The 12,136-nt window shown below is 50.7% G+C and overlaps 1 protein-coding gene and 1 long non-coding RNA gene across 2 annotated transcripts in view; one reads left to right on the top strand and one right to left on the bottom strand.

Annotated features, from left to right (window-relative positions):
* Positions 1-1,695, bottom strand: part of TMEM9 (transmembrane protein 9) — a 19,480-nt gene extending 17,785 nt beyond the window's left edge. Inside the window, exon 1 of the mRNA XM_081487487.1 lies at positions 1,515-1,695. The gene's annotated coding sequence lies outside the window, so the exon portion shown is untranslated. The remainder of the gene's footprint in view (positions 1-1,514) is intronic.
* On the top strand, positions 1,410-12,136 carry LOC145505444 (uncharacterized). Its single transcript, XR_014053048.1, has 2 exons — positions 1,410-1,502; positions 11,123-12,136. It is a non-coding gene; the product is annotated as an uncharacterized LOC145505444 (long non-coding RNA).

Genomic DNA, 12,136 nt, shown 5'->3' with positions numbered 1-12,136 from the left:
GAAAAAGACTGAGGGCTCCTACCCGGCCACAAGGCTTGCTGTGCCCAGACGGGCGCAGCTCAAATTCCAAGCAGTGGTAATTAACCTCGAAAAAATGTGACAGGTCCCTGGGCCCGCCCCGCAGCCGCTGCCCAGCCCTGGGCCTTCCTGGCAGGGCCCCGGGCCTGGGTCTGGCAGACAGGGGGAGAAAATTGGGGGGGTGGTCTCCTCCCTTTCCTGGAGTCACGGGGTGGCTGGCGTGGTTCCGTGGGAGTCTCAGCTCCAGCGCGAGCCCCCGGCCCACCCAAGATGGCAGCTGGAAGCAGAGACTTGGGGCAGGAAGCAGCGGGGCACCGCGGGGGGCGCTGGCCGAGGGCTCTGGCGCCAGCCTGACTTTCTGAGCACTGAGGTCACCGCTCCAGCAGTCCCGCGCGGAGACACTAATCCACAGCTTTTTAAACGTCATCACTCCTCCCTATGTACCTGTCATAGCTGGAGGGATGGGGGCAGGGGTGGGGTTGGTTCAGTGCGAGGGCCACGGGAGGACTGAGCCTTGGGGGTGGGGGCTGGGGCTGCCCCCACTCCAGATTGCCCCCTCTCTCTGGACTTAGTTTTCCCACCTGTTCAATGGGTGAAACCAAGCCTGTTGCACGTCACTGCCTTGTAAGGATGAAAGAGAGATCCCACCGAGATTGAAAAGTTAAAGCCCGTCAATCTGGAGTAAAGAGGTCTCCTCTGTCTGGGACCCTCACACCCCTTTGGCTTGCCTACTATTTTCCCTTTGCAAAAAGTCTGTATCAACTTGAAGGACATCCAGCTATCTGCTTGTTCAGGGGAGGGGAGGGAGTGGGGGTGCTATCCTGGGTGAGGGCTTCTGACTGCAGGCCCCCTCTCAGGGATGCTGAGCCGGAGGGTGGGGAGGGAGACGCTGTAAAGTTCCCAGCGATCAGCACTCGGGCGAGGCCACGTAGAGGAGGAGGCTCCTGTGACACCCCAGGACGCTGAGGCCAGACAGGGCGTGTGACCTGCCCAAGGGACACACCTGCCTGCCAGGGTCGCTCCGGAATGTCCTCCCTGAGCAGCCCACCCCCCGCCCCCCACAAGAAGTCGGCTTCCAGGGTTTGGGCCTTTCTCCCCAGGGGCTAGTGGACTGGCTTGGGCTTCAGGAGCGGTTCAGCATGGCAGAGGGTTCCCTGACGCTGTCCTCAGGCCGGGGCCAGCAGGCTGGGGGGGTGAAGACTGTTCCCTGGTTGGGGTTCGGCGAGGGGGGAGCGCCTGGCGCCCCGCGCTCGATCGGTTTACAGCATGCTGTTAATAGAGGCCATCAATCACGGCCAAGGGCAGCTGGCTCAGACAGGGCCTCCTTCTCTTTCAGCTACCCAGAACCGAAAACCCGTCCCGGGAAGCCGGGGGAACACGTGCTCCGGAACTGGTGACATGCGCGCGCGACCAGGGTCTCCCTCTCTGCACGAGCCCCCAGATGCCCCGGCCTGAGCAGAGCGCCACACGGTGGCTGACACACAGTAGGTACTTACTGGCTGCTTTAGAAGGGAGTCCATATCTGAGAGGTTTTGCCCCCAAACACCAGGAGAGAGGGAAGGGGAGGTTCTGCGGGCTTCAGCTGTCGGCTGGACGGGAGATCCCTGTGGCCGTTAGTGCCCTGAAGGCAGAGAGGCAGCCCCTTAGCTTGGGGCAGATTCTGCCCTGCCAGGGGGCAGCAGGGTGGGGCCCCGGCCGGGTCAGTGTGCTCACAATGTGAGCGTCACAGTCGGAGCTTGCTTCTCTTCTCACAGCCTGAGTCAGGGGGCTCTGGATCCTGGAAGTCCGAAGTGCCTCCAGGATTCCTCAGGGTCTAGACCAGGGTTCAGGTGGACCGGCCTCCCGGGCCTGCCCACAGAGTCCTGAATTGCTCACAGCAGAGCGGGTAGGAAGGCCAGCCGTCCTGATCTAGAATGTTCTATCACAGTCAGGCTGTGCCCCAGAGCAAACTCTGAGCCATCGGGGCCCCTCAAGGTCTAAATCAGAGGAAGTATTTGCTACTTCTTTTGCCAGCTACTTGTGATGCTTGAGCCTAGAACAGCAGCAGGTGAGTGTAAATTAGGAGAAAGGATTGGCTAACTGGATGGGACCCCCGCGCCCATGCCAGCCACTCTGCTACGTGTTACTCACATATCATCTCACTTACCACCCCCAACAACCCTGCAAGGCAGGCGTTATTTCATCCTCATTCTGCAAGAGCTGGAGAGAGGTTAAATGATCTGATCAAAGTCCCAGAGCAGGAAGGGGCAGGGCTGGGTTTCCCGCCCAGCTGTGCGGCTCCAGGGACCACTCGGAGCCACTTCAGCCACTCCGAGAGGACGGGCCTGGGGCGAGGCTCCCGGCCATGGTGGTCAGACTCTCCCAGAGGCCTCCCTCCAGCCGAGCGCGCGGCCGGCCCTGGAGCGGGACCAGCCAGCCTCACACCCTCCCGAGAGAGGCCCTGGCTCCCCAGCCTCACAGGCTTTCCTTTGCGCCCTGTCCCCAGGCTGGTCTGGCCTTGCGACGAAGGCCATCAGCTGTCCTCATGGGCCGGCAGAGGGCTGTGCAAACTCCACGGGATTAGGGGTGCTGACGGACAAGGCGGCCGGCAGGGAGCGGGATCACTTGACAGGCGTCTCCATTTCACTGTCCCGAGGGCTGAGCCTCGAGCCTGCTGCTCGCTCCCGCCCTGGCCTCCCCGTGACCCAGCCCTTCTTGTTTCCAGCCGAGCCGCCCCGCACAGCTGCTGTTTCTGTGAGACCCTGCAGGTTCTCCCTGGCCATCTGGTCTCAGCTAGCTCCAAGGGCTAAGAAGCCCCCATCTCCTCCTCCCTGCCCACCAAAAGCTCTTCTTGAAAATCTCCCTGGTAGGAGACTCCTCAGGAAACATGTCAGCAGGCCTCAGCCCTGACAAAGCCATGAGGCCAGTGCTTTGCTGAGATGGGATTTCAGGGAAGGCGTGGGGAGCGGCAGGTCTCCAGCAATTTACTGAAGGTCCTTACAGACTTTGAAGTATTCTGTGCACCTAGCCCAGAGGTCTGCAGGCCACTTTACCAGGCCACACGAGTTCCCTGGAAGCCACTCTATTCTGTTGTAACACACAGACAACCTTAGATGACTTGTCCGCGGAAGGGCAAGGCTGTTTCCAGTAAAACCGTATTGACAAAGACAGACTGCACTGGGTTTGGCCTGGGGGCCAGACGGGGAACAAAGGCACGGCCCGCACCTGGGAGGCACGGCCTCCCCCACCCTGCGGAGGGCCTGAGTGGACAGAGGCCTTTGGCGAGCGCCGAGCAGGGTTGTGGCTGCTGCTGCAGGCAGCCGGCGATGGGGCCCAAGGTGCTGACCCCTGGGAGGAGCCCTGGTGACCTGCACAGATGACCTTTGCCCTAAGGGAGGAGGCCCCCGCCTGACCATGGGCTGATACCCTCAGCTGCTGCTGGGCTTGGAAGAAAACCCAAGGCCAGGGCTCCTGAGGCTGTGGACGGTGAGGACTTTCCTGTCCTTGACGGGGAGGGGCCGGAGGAATCCTCCCAGACAGAATTATTTCTTTTCCTCTGGGGCATCTCTGTCTTTTCTACCCAAAGGCCTCTACAGATGCTGGTGCCTCCCCTGAAACACTCTTGCTTCATCTTCCTCCTTGTAACTCAGTTGGTAAAGAATCCGCCTGCAGCGCAGGAGTCCGCCTGCAATGCAGGAGACCTGGGTTCAATTCTTGGGTTGGGAAGATCCCCTGGAGAAGCAAATGGCAACCCACTCCAGCACTCTTGTTTGGGAAATCCTATGGACAAGGGAGCCTGGCAGGCTACAGCCCATGGGGTCACAAGTGTAGGACACGAATTAGTGACTAAACCACCACCAATCCCTGCTCCTCCTGTCACTTTCTCCAGGAAGGCTCCTCAGATTGTCTTGTCCCTGGGGTCACCCCACATGCTCTCTCTGAACCCCAAAAGTTCCCTCCAGTTCAGTTCAGTTCAGTCACTCAGTCATGTCCAACTCTTTGCAACCCCATGGACTGAAGCACACCAGGCCTCCCTGTCCATCACCAACTCCTGGAGTTTACTCAAACTCATGCCCACTGAGTCAGTGATGCCATCCAACCATCTCATCCTCTGTCGTCCCCTTCTCCTCCTGCCTTCAATCTTTCCCAGCATCAGGGTCTTTTCTAATGAGTCAGTTCTTCACCTCAGGTGGCCAAAGTATTGGAGCTTCAACATCAGTCTTTCCAACGAACACCCAGGACTGATCTCCTTTAGGATGGACTGGTTGGATCTCCTTGCAGTCCAAGGGACTCTCAAGAGTCTTCTCCAACACCACAGTTCAAAAGCATCAATTTTTTGGCGCTCAGGTTTCTTTATAGTCCAACTCTCATATCCATACATGACTACTGGAAAAACCATAGCCTTGACTAGATGGACCTTTGTTGATAAAGTAATGTCTGTGCTTTTTAATATGCTGTCTAGGTTGGTCATTACTTTTCTTCCAAGGAGTAAGCGTCTTGTAATTTCATGGCTGCAGTCACCATCTGCAGTGATTTTGGAGCCCAAGAAAATAAAGTCTGACACTGTTTCCACTGTTTTCCCATCTATTTGCCATGAAGTGATGGGACCTGATGCCATGATCTTAGTTTTCTGAATGTTGAGCTTTAAGTCAACTTTTTGACTCTCCTCTTTCACTTTCATCAAGAGGCTCTTTAGTTCTTCCTCACTTTCTGCCATAAGGTGGTGTCATCTGCATATCTGAGGTTATTGATATTTCTCCCGGCAATCTTGATTCCAGCTTGTGCTTCATGCAGCCCAGCTTTTCTCATGATGTACTCTGCATAGAAGTTAAATAAGCAGGGCAACAATATACAGCCTTGACGTAATCCTTTTCCTGTTTGGAACCAGTCTGTTGTTCCATGTCCAATTCTAACTGTTGCTTCCTGACCTGCATACAGATTTCTCAGGATACAGGTAAGGTGGTCTGTTATTCCCATCTCTTTCAGAATTTTCCACAGTTTATCGTGATCCACACAGTCAAAGGCTTTGGCATAGTTAATAAAAGTCCCCTTACCTCATTATACTTGAAACTATGTACCTCACATTGCCTTTTCATACTGGTGAATTTAATTCAGATGACCATTATATCTACTACTGTGGGCAAGAATCCCTTAGAAGAAAAGGAGTAGCCCTTATAGTCAACAAAAGAGTCCAAAATGCAGTACTTGGGTGCAATCTCAAAAATGACAGAATGGTCTCAGTTATTGTCAAGGCAAACCATTCAATATCACAGTAATCCAAGTCTATGCCCCAACCAGTGATGCTAAAGAAGCTAAAGTTGAATAGTTCTATGAAGACCTACAAGACCTTCTAGAACTAAAACCCAAAAAAGATGTCCTTTTCATCATAGGGGACTGGAATACAAAAGTAGGAAGTCAAGAGATACCTGGGTAACAGGAAAATTTGGCCTTGGATTACAGAATGAAGCAGGGCAAAGGCTAACAGAGTTTTCCCAGGAGAACATACTGGTCATAGCAAACACCCTTTTCCAACAACAAAAGAGAAGACTCTACACATGGACATCACCAGACGGTCAATACTGAAATCTGACTGATTATATTCTTTGCAGCCAACGATGGAGAAGCAAAACAAGACCAGGAGCTGACTGTGGCTCCGATCGCGAGCTCCTATCGCCAAGTTCAGACCGAAACTGAAGAAAGTGGGGACAACCACTAGGCCATTCAGATGCGACCGAAATCAAATCCCTGACGATCATACAGTGAAAGTGAGAAATGGACTTAAGGGACTAGATCTGATAGACAGAGTGCCTGATGAACTATGGATGGAGATTTGTGACATTGTACAGGAGGCAATGATCAAGACCATCCCCAAGAAAAAGAACTGCAAAAAAGGCAAAATGGTTGTCTGAGAAAGCCTTACAAATAGCTGAGAAAAGAAGAGAAGCAAAAAGCAAAGGAGAAAAGGAAAGATATAGCCATTTGAATGCAGAGTTCCAAAGAACAGCAAGGAGAGATAAGAAAGCCTTCCTCAGTGCAAAGAAATAGAGGAAAACAATAGAATGGGAAAGACTAGAGATCTCTTCAAGAAAATTAGAGATACCAAGGGAACTTTTCATGCAAAGATGGGCTCAATAAAGGACAGAAATGGTAAGGACCTAACAGAAACTGAAGATATTAAGAAGAGGTGGCAAGAATACACAGAAGAACTGTACAAAACAGATCTTCATGACCCAGACAACCATGATGGTGTGATCACTCACCTAGACCCAGACATCCTGGAATGCGAAGTCAAGTGGGCCTTAGAAAGCATCACTACGAACAAAGGTAGTGGTAGTGATGGAATTCCAGTTGAGCTATTTCAAATCCTAAAAGATGATGCTGTGAAAGTGCTGCACTCAATATGCCAGCAAAGTTGGAAAACTCAGCAGTGGCCACAGGACTGGAAAAGGTCAGTTTTCATTCCAACCCCAAAGAGGGGCAATGCCAAAGAATGTTCAAACTACCGCACAATTGCACTCATTTCACATGCTAGCAAAGTAATGCTCAAAATTCTCCAACCCAGGCCTCAACAGTAACATGAACCGTGAAGTTCCAGATGTTCAAGCTGGATTTAGAAAAGGCAGAAGAACCAAAAATCAAGTTGCCAACATCCATTGGATCATCAAAAAAGCAAGAGAATTCCAGAAAGCATTTACTTCTGCTTTATTGATTACACCAAAGCTTTTCACTGTAGATCACAACAGTGTTGTGTAGATCACAACAAACTGTGGAAAATTCTTCAAGAGATGGGAATAGCAGACCACCTTACCTGTATCCTGAGAAATCTGTATGCAGGTGAAGAAACAACAATTAGAACTGAACATGGAACAACAGACTGGTTCTACATAGGAAAAGGAGCACGTCAAGGCTGTATATCATCACCCTGCTTATTTAACTTATATGCAGAGCACATCATGAGAAACGCTGGGCTGGAAGAAACACAAACTGGAATCAAGATTGCTGGGAGAAATATCAATAATCTCAGATATGTAGATGACACCACCCATATGGCAGAAACTGAGAAGAACTAAAGAGCCTCTTGATGAAAGTGAAAGAGGAGAGTGAAAAAGTTGGCTTAAAACTCAACATTAAAAAAACTAAGATCATGGCATCTGGTCCCATCACTTCATGGCAAATAGATGGGAAAACAGTGGAAACAGTGGCAGACTTTATTTTCTTGGGCTCCAAAATCACTGCAGATGGTGACTGCAGCCATGAAATTACAAGACGCTTACTCCTTGGAAGAAAAGCTATGACCAGCCTAGACAGCGTATTAAAAAGCAGAGACATTACTTTGCCGGCAAAGGTCCATCTAGTCAAGGCTATGGTTTTTCCAGTAGTCATGTATGGATGTGAGAGTTGGAGTATAAAGAAAGCTGAGCACCAAAGAATTGATGCTTTTGAACTGTGGTGTTGGAGAAGACTCTTGAGAGTCCCTTGGACTGCAAGGAGATCCAACCAGTCCATCCTAAAGGAGATCAGTCCTGGGTGTTCATTGGAAGGACTGATGTTGAAGCTCTAATACTTTGGCCACCTGAGGTGAAGAACTGACTCACTAGAAAAGACCCTGATGCTGGGAAAGATTGAAGGCGGGAGGGGAAGGGGACAACAGAGGATGAGATGGTTGGATGGCATGACCGACTCAATGGGCATGAGTTTGAGTAAACTCCAGGAGTTGGTGATGGACAGGGAGGCCTGGCGTGCTGCAGTCCATGGGGTCACAAAGAGTCAGACACGACTGAGTGACTGAACTGAACTGAACCTCACATTGGAACCTAACCCTGTTATCTTTTAACTGAGATCACACACCTGATCTCAGAACTTCATGAAGCTCAGATTCTTGCTGTCCCATGGCAGAAAGAATTCAGTGAGAGACAGAGTGATAGGTAAGAAGTGGATTTATTCAGAGCACCACACACTGTACAGACACGGTGTGGGGCGTCTGGGAAGCTGAGGGAGGCTCCAAAGTCTGCTGTGGTTGGTTTTTATGGGCTGAGTAATTTCATAAACTAATGAGTGGGAGGATCATTCCAGATATTTGGGGGAAGGGGTGGGATTTCCAGGAACTGGACCACCACCCACTCACTCCAGTATTCTTGCTTGGAGAGTCCCACGGAGAGAGGATCCTGGTGGGCTACAGTTCACGGGGTAGCAAAGAGTTGGACACCAGTGACATGAGTCGGACATACATGACTAAGCATATACGTGCTTCCTCTTTTTGGTGTTTGGCGGTCAGTCTCAGAACAGTCATGCTGACGCTGGGTGTGTCGCTTAGCTTGCCGTGGGTCACAGTGAGTGTGCACTGAGGCTCCAGGTCCGGTGGAAGTGGGCTCGCCTGCCATCTTGGACCCATTGGTTCGAATCAGTGTATGTCGTGTCCTCGGGCTATTTCATCCTTTCAGAAGGTGAGCCCTGCCCCCTTCCCTCCTGCTTCATAATCGCATGCTTTCCTGGATCCCCGGCTAGAACGTGAGTCAGACTGAAAACCCTGGAGGCAGGACCCCAGCTCCCTCCCAGCACATAGCAGCTGTTGGACAAATACAGATGCAGTGAATGCATGGATTTCACCCGCGTCACGGGCAGAGATCTCCCATAGCTACTGTGGGAATAAATGTGTGTGCCACACCCTCTTTAAACTGCCCAAGAAGTTGGAGGGGGCAGAGGTCCTGTTGTAACAGGAGGGAAAGGGGCAGGGCACAACTTTTGAAAGAATGACGTAACCCAAGGACACAATGTAAACCAATTAGAGTCAAATGGGACCAGGCTGGCAGACAAGACTAGACCTTGATCCTCAATCAGCAAGTGAAATGACACCCCCAGAGGTGCCATGACGGTTCCCAGGCACCATCCAAGGAGTGGGCAGTGGCCCCAATCCTGGAAATCTCCACCCCTTCCCAAAGATAGTTGGAATAATCCTACCACCCATTAGCATATGAAATTACCCAGCCCATAAAAACTAACCACGCCAGATTCCGGGGCCGCCCTCGCCCTCTGCCACGGCCCACACGCTGTGGAGTGTGCTGCTCTGTGAGTTGGAATAAATCCGCTTCTTACCTATCACTTTGTCTCTCATTGCGTTCTTTCTGCGGTGAGCCATCAAGAACCTGAGCTTCATTAGGTCCTGAAACCAGGTACCATGGGTTTTGGCTGGGTTTGAGTCCCAGCCATGTGGGTTTAAGTCCTAAACAGGAATTTGGCTGGGTTCGAGTCCCAGCACATGGGTTCGAGTCCCAATCTGGGGTAAACGGTTACCCCCCAAATTGGGTTGGCCTCTTGGTGAGTGCTGAGCCAGAAGACACAACCAAGCCAGAGATCAGAAGGAAGGGTTATTATTATTATTTCTCCTGTAACAAGTAAGGAGAAAGCTGGGATGGTTCCCAAAGTGGTGTCTCCTCAGCAGCAAGACTCGGGGGTTTTTAAGCTAAGGGCACGGGTATGTTCCCGAAGGAGCTTGAGCAGGGGCGAAGTCAGCACATGATCGGGGCAGAGGCCCACAGAGTCCAGCCTTCAGCTGATTGAAGTCGTAGGGTCAGAAAAGGTCAATGTCCTCCGTGTGTCCCTGTCTATCCAGTGGCCAAGCTTCAAGCTGATCCTCACCGTTGACTCAGAACTGGAGTCTTCACAACCGATGTATTATCATTGCTGTTGTTACAGCTCTTGCCTGGTAACAGTTGTTCATTTGTTCCCTTGAGACTGTTGGTTTCTAAGACCTGTTCAAGGACAAGCACTGTGTCCAGACTCAGATCAGAAAGTGGCTCAGGCCGAAAATGGCTTCTCTTCTGTCAAGAAGGCTCCGCCGGTTCTCTCCCCAGGGACGCCCACCTTCTCTGTTCACAGTCCTTCCTGTGGTGATAGAGACAGTCTTTCCATTTCAGCTCGGTTCCATGGACTGAACACACGCCGGGTTGTCTGGACAGAGGCCGGCACCTTCTCTCATGGCCTTTGCCTGGGGAGGGCAGGGGTTGGAGCAATGCTTCCCTCAGCTTTGCTGAGGCGAGACTTCCTGCCTCCCTCTGTGCCCTGTCGCTTCCTGTCACTTCCTTTCCCTTTGTCAACTAAAAGAGAAGCACAACTTGAGAGCTGTGAGTGAAGTTTTATTTGGGGCAAAATGAGGACTGCAGCCTGTGAGACAGCACCTCAGACAGCTCTGAGAGGCTGCTCTGAAGGGACAGGGGAAGGTCAGCAGATGAGATTATGGTGAAGGGGGCGCTCTGCGCAATCAAGCTCTTCCTTCACAAAAGGTTTTCTGCTGGTCATGTGGAGCTGATGTCACCATGAAGGGATTTAGTGTTTTCTAGAGATGATGAGATACAAGGATTGGGATCAGGAAACCAGTTCTTGAAAATATCTAACTATGTGGAGACCTGTCCCACCAGATTCCCGGGAGCACAGAGTGACTCACTCCTTCCTGAACTCCTTCAGGGGGTCTTGAGGTCAACAGCTGCAGCAACGTGGTGTTCGGTCTCCACAGAGGCAGGTGGCAAACGCTGCTGTTGTTCAATCGCTGGCAAATGCTCTTGGCAAGTGCCAGTTGTAGTTGACACCTTCATAAGTAGGCAGTTGCTGTGTTCGTGGTGTGTGTTTGTGCTGTGTTCATGGTGTATGCTTGTGGGATGGTTGTGGTGTGTGTGTTTACAGTGTTTTCATGATGTGTATCTGTGGGGTGTTGTGGTGTGTGTTTGTGGTGTGTGTTTGTGGTAATGTTACTGAGTCAAAGCTTCAACTGCTTGCGCCATGACAGGCCAATTAACAGAGATGAGGTGTTGAGGCAAGAAATATGACTTTATTCAGAAAGTGATCTGACTGAGAAGATGGCCAAATAATGTCTCAAATTAAACATCTTGTTGGGGTTTGGATGCCAGTTTCTTTTATAGGACAGAGAAGGGGAGGAGGTGAGGAAAGAAAGACCATGATGTTTCAAATATCTCCAGGAATGGCCAACATCAAAAAGGGGGTGTGTTAATCTCTTCAACAGAGGGGCAGGGCTCCCCAGGCAGGTCATTATGTATTATTATAATAACAAACGGAATGAAAAAAAAAGATCAAAGTCACAGATTTTAACTTATATGCTTATTTAACTTATAAGCAGAGTACATCATGTGAAATGCCACGTTGGATGAAGCACAAGCTGGAATCAAGATTGCTGGGAGAAATATCAATAATCTCAGATATGCAGATGACACCACCCTTATGGCAGAAAGTGAAGAACTAAAGAGCATCTTGATGAAAGTGAAAGAAGAGAGTGAAAAAGTTGGCTTAAAGCTCAACATTCAAAAAACGAAGATCATGGCATCAGGTCCCATCACTTCATGGGAAATAGATGGGGAAACAATGGAAAGAGTGACAGACTTTATTTTCTTGGGCTCCAAAATCACTGCAGATGGTGACTGCAGCCATGAAATTAAAAGATGCTTGCTCCTTGGAAGAAAAGCTACGACAAACCTAGACAGCGTATTAAAAAGCAGAGACATTACTTTGCCAACAAACGTCCATCCAGTCAGAGCTATGGTTTTTCCAGTAGTCATGTATGAATGTGAGAATTGGACCATAAAGATAGCTGATGCTTTTGAACTGTGGTGTTGGAGAAGACTCTTGAGAGTCCCTTGGACTGCAAGGAGATCCAACCAGTCCATCCTAAAGGAAATCAGTCCTGAATATTCACCGGAAGGACTGATGCTGAAGCTGAAGCTCCAATACTTTGGCCACCTGTATTTTTCCATTGTTCCCCATCTATTTGCCATGAAGTGATGGGAGAAACCTGATTCGTTGGAAAAGACCCCGATGCTGTGAAAGATTGAAGGCAGGAGGAGAAGGGGACGACGGAGGATGAGATGGTTGGATGGCATCACTAACTTGATAGACACGAGTTTGAGCAAGCTCCAGGAGTTGGTGATGGACAGGGAGGCCTGGCGTGCTACAGTCCACGGGGTCGCAAAGAGTTGGGCACACTGACTGAGCTGAACTGAACTGAAAGTCACAGAAGCAGATCCAGCGTGGAGTCAGACTTGGCATCTGTGTCTGTGAAGGAGCCCTCTGGAGAGTGAGCGTCACCTCTGAGTGGCTGGAGGGGTCTTCTTGTTAAAGAGGGGTTTCTGAGCTC

Source organism: Giraffa tippelskirchi, chromosome 5 (genome assembly GCF_054371585.1).
Source record: "Giraffa tippelskirchi isolate mGirTip1 chromosome 5, T2T-mGirTip1v1.2.pri, whole genome shotgun sequence".
Taxonomy (NCBI): domain Eukaryota; kingdom Metazoa; phylum Chordata; class Mammalia; order Artiodactyla; family Giraffidae; genus Giraffa; species Giraffa tippelskirchi.
This window is presented reverse-complemented; position numbering and strand designations above follow the sequence as displayed.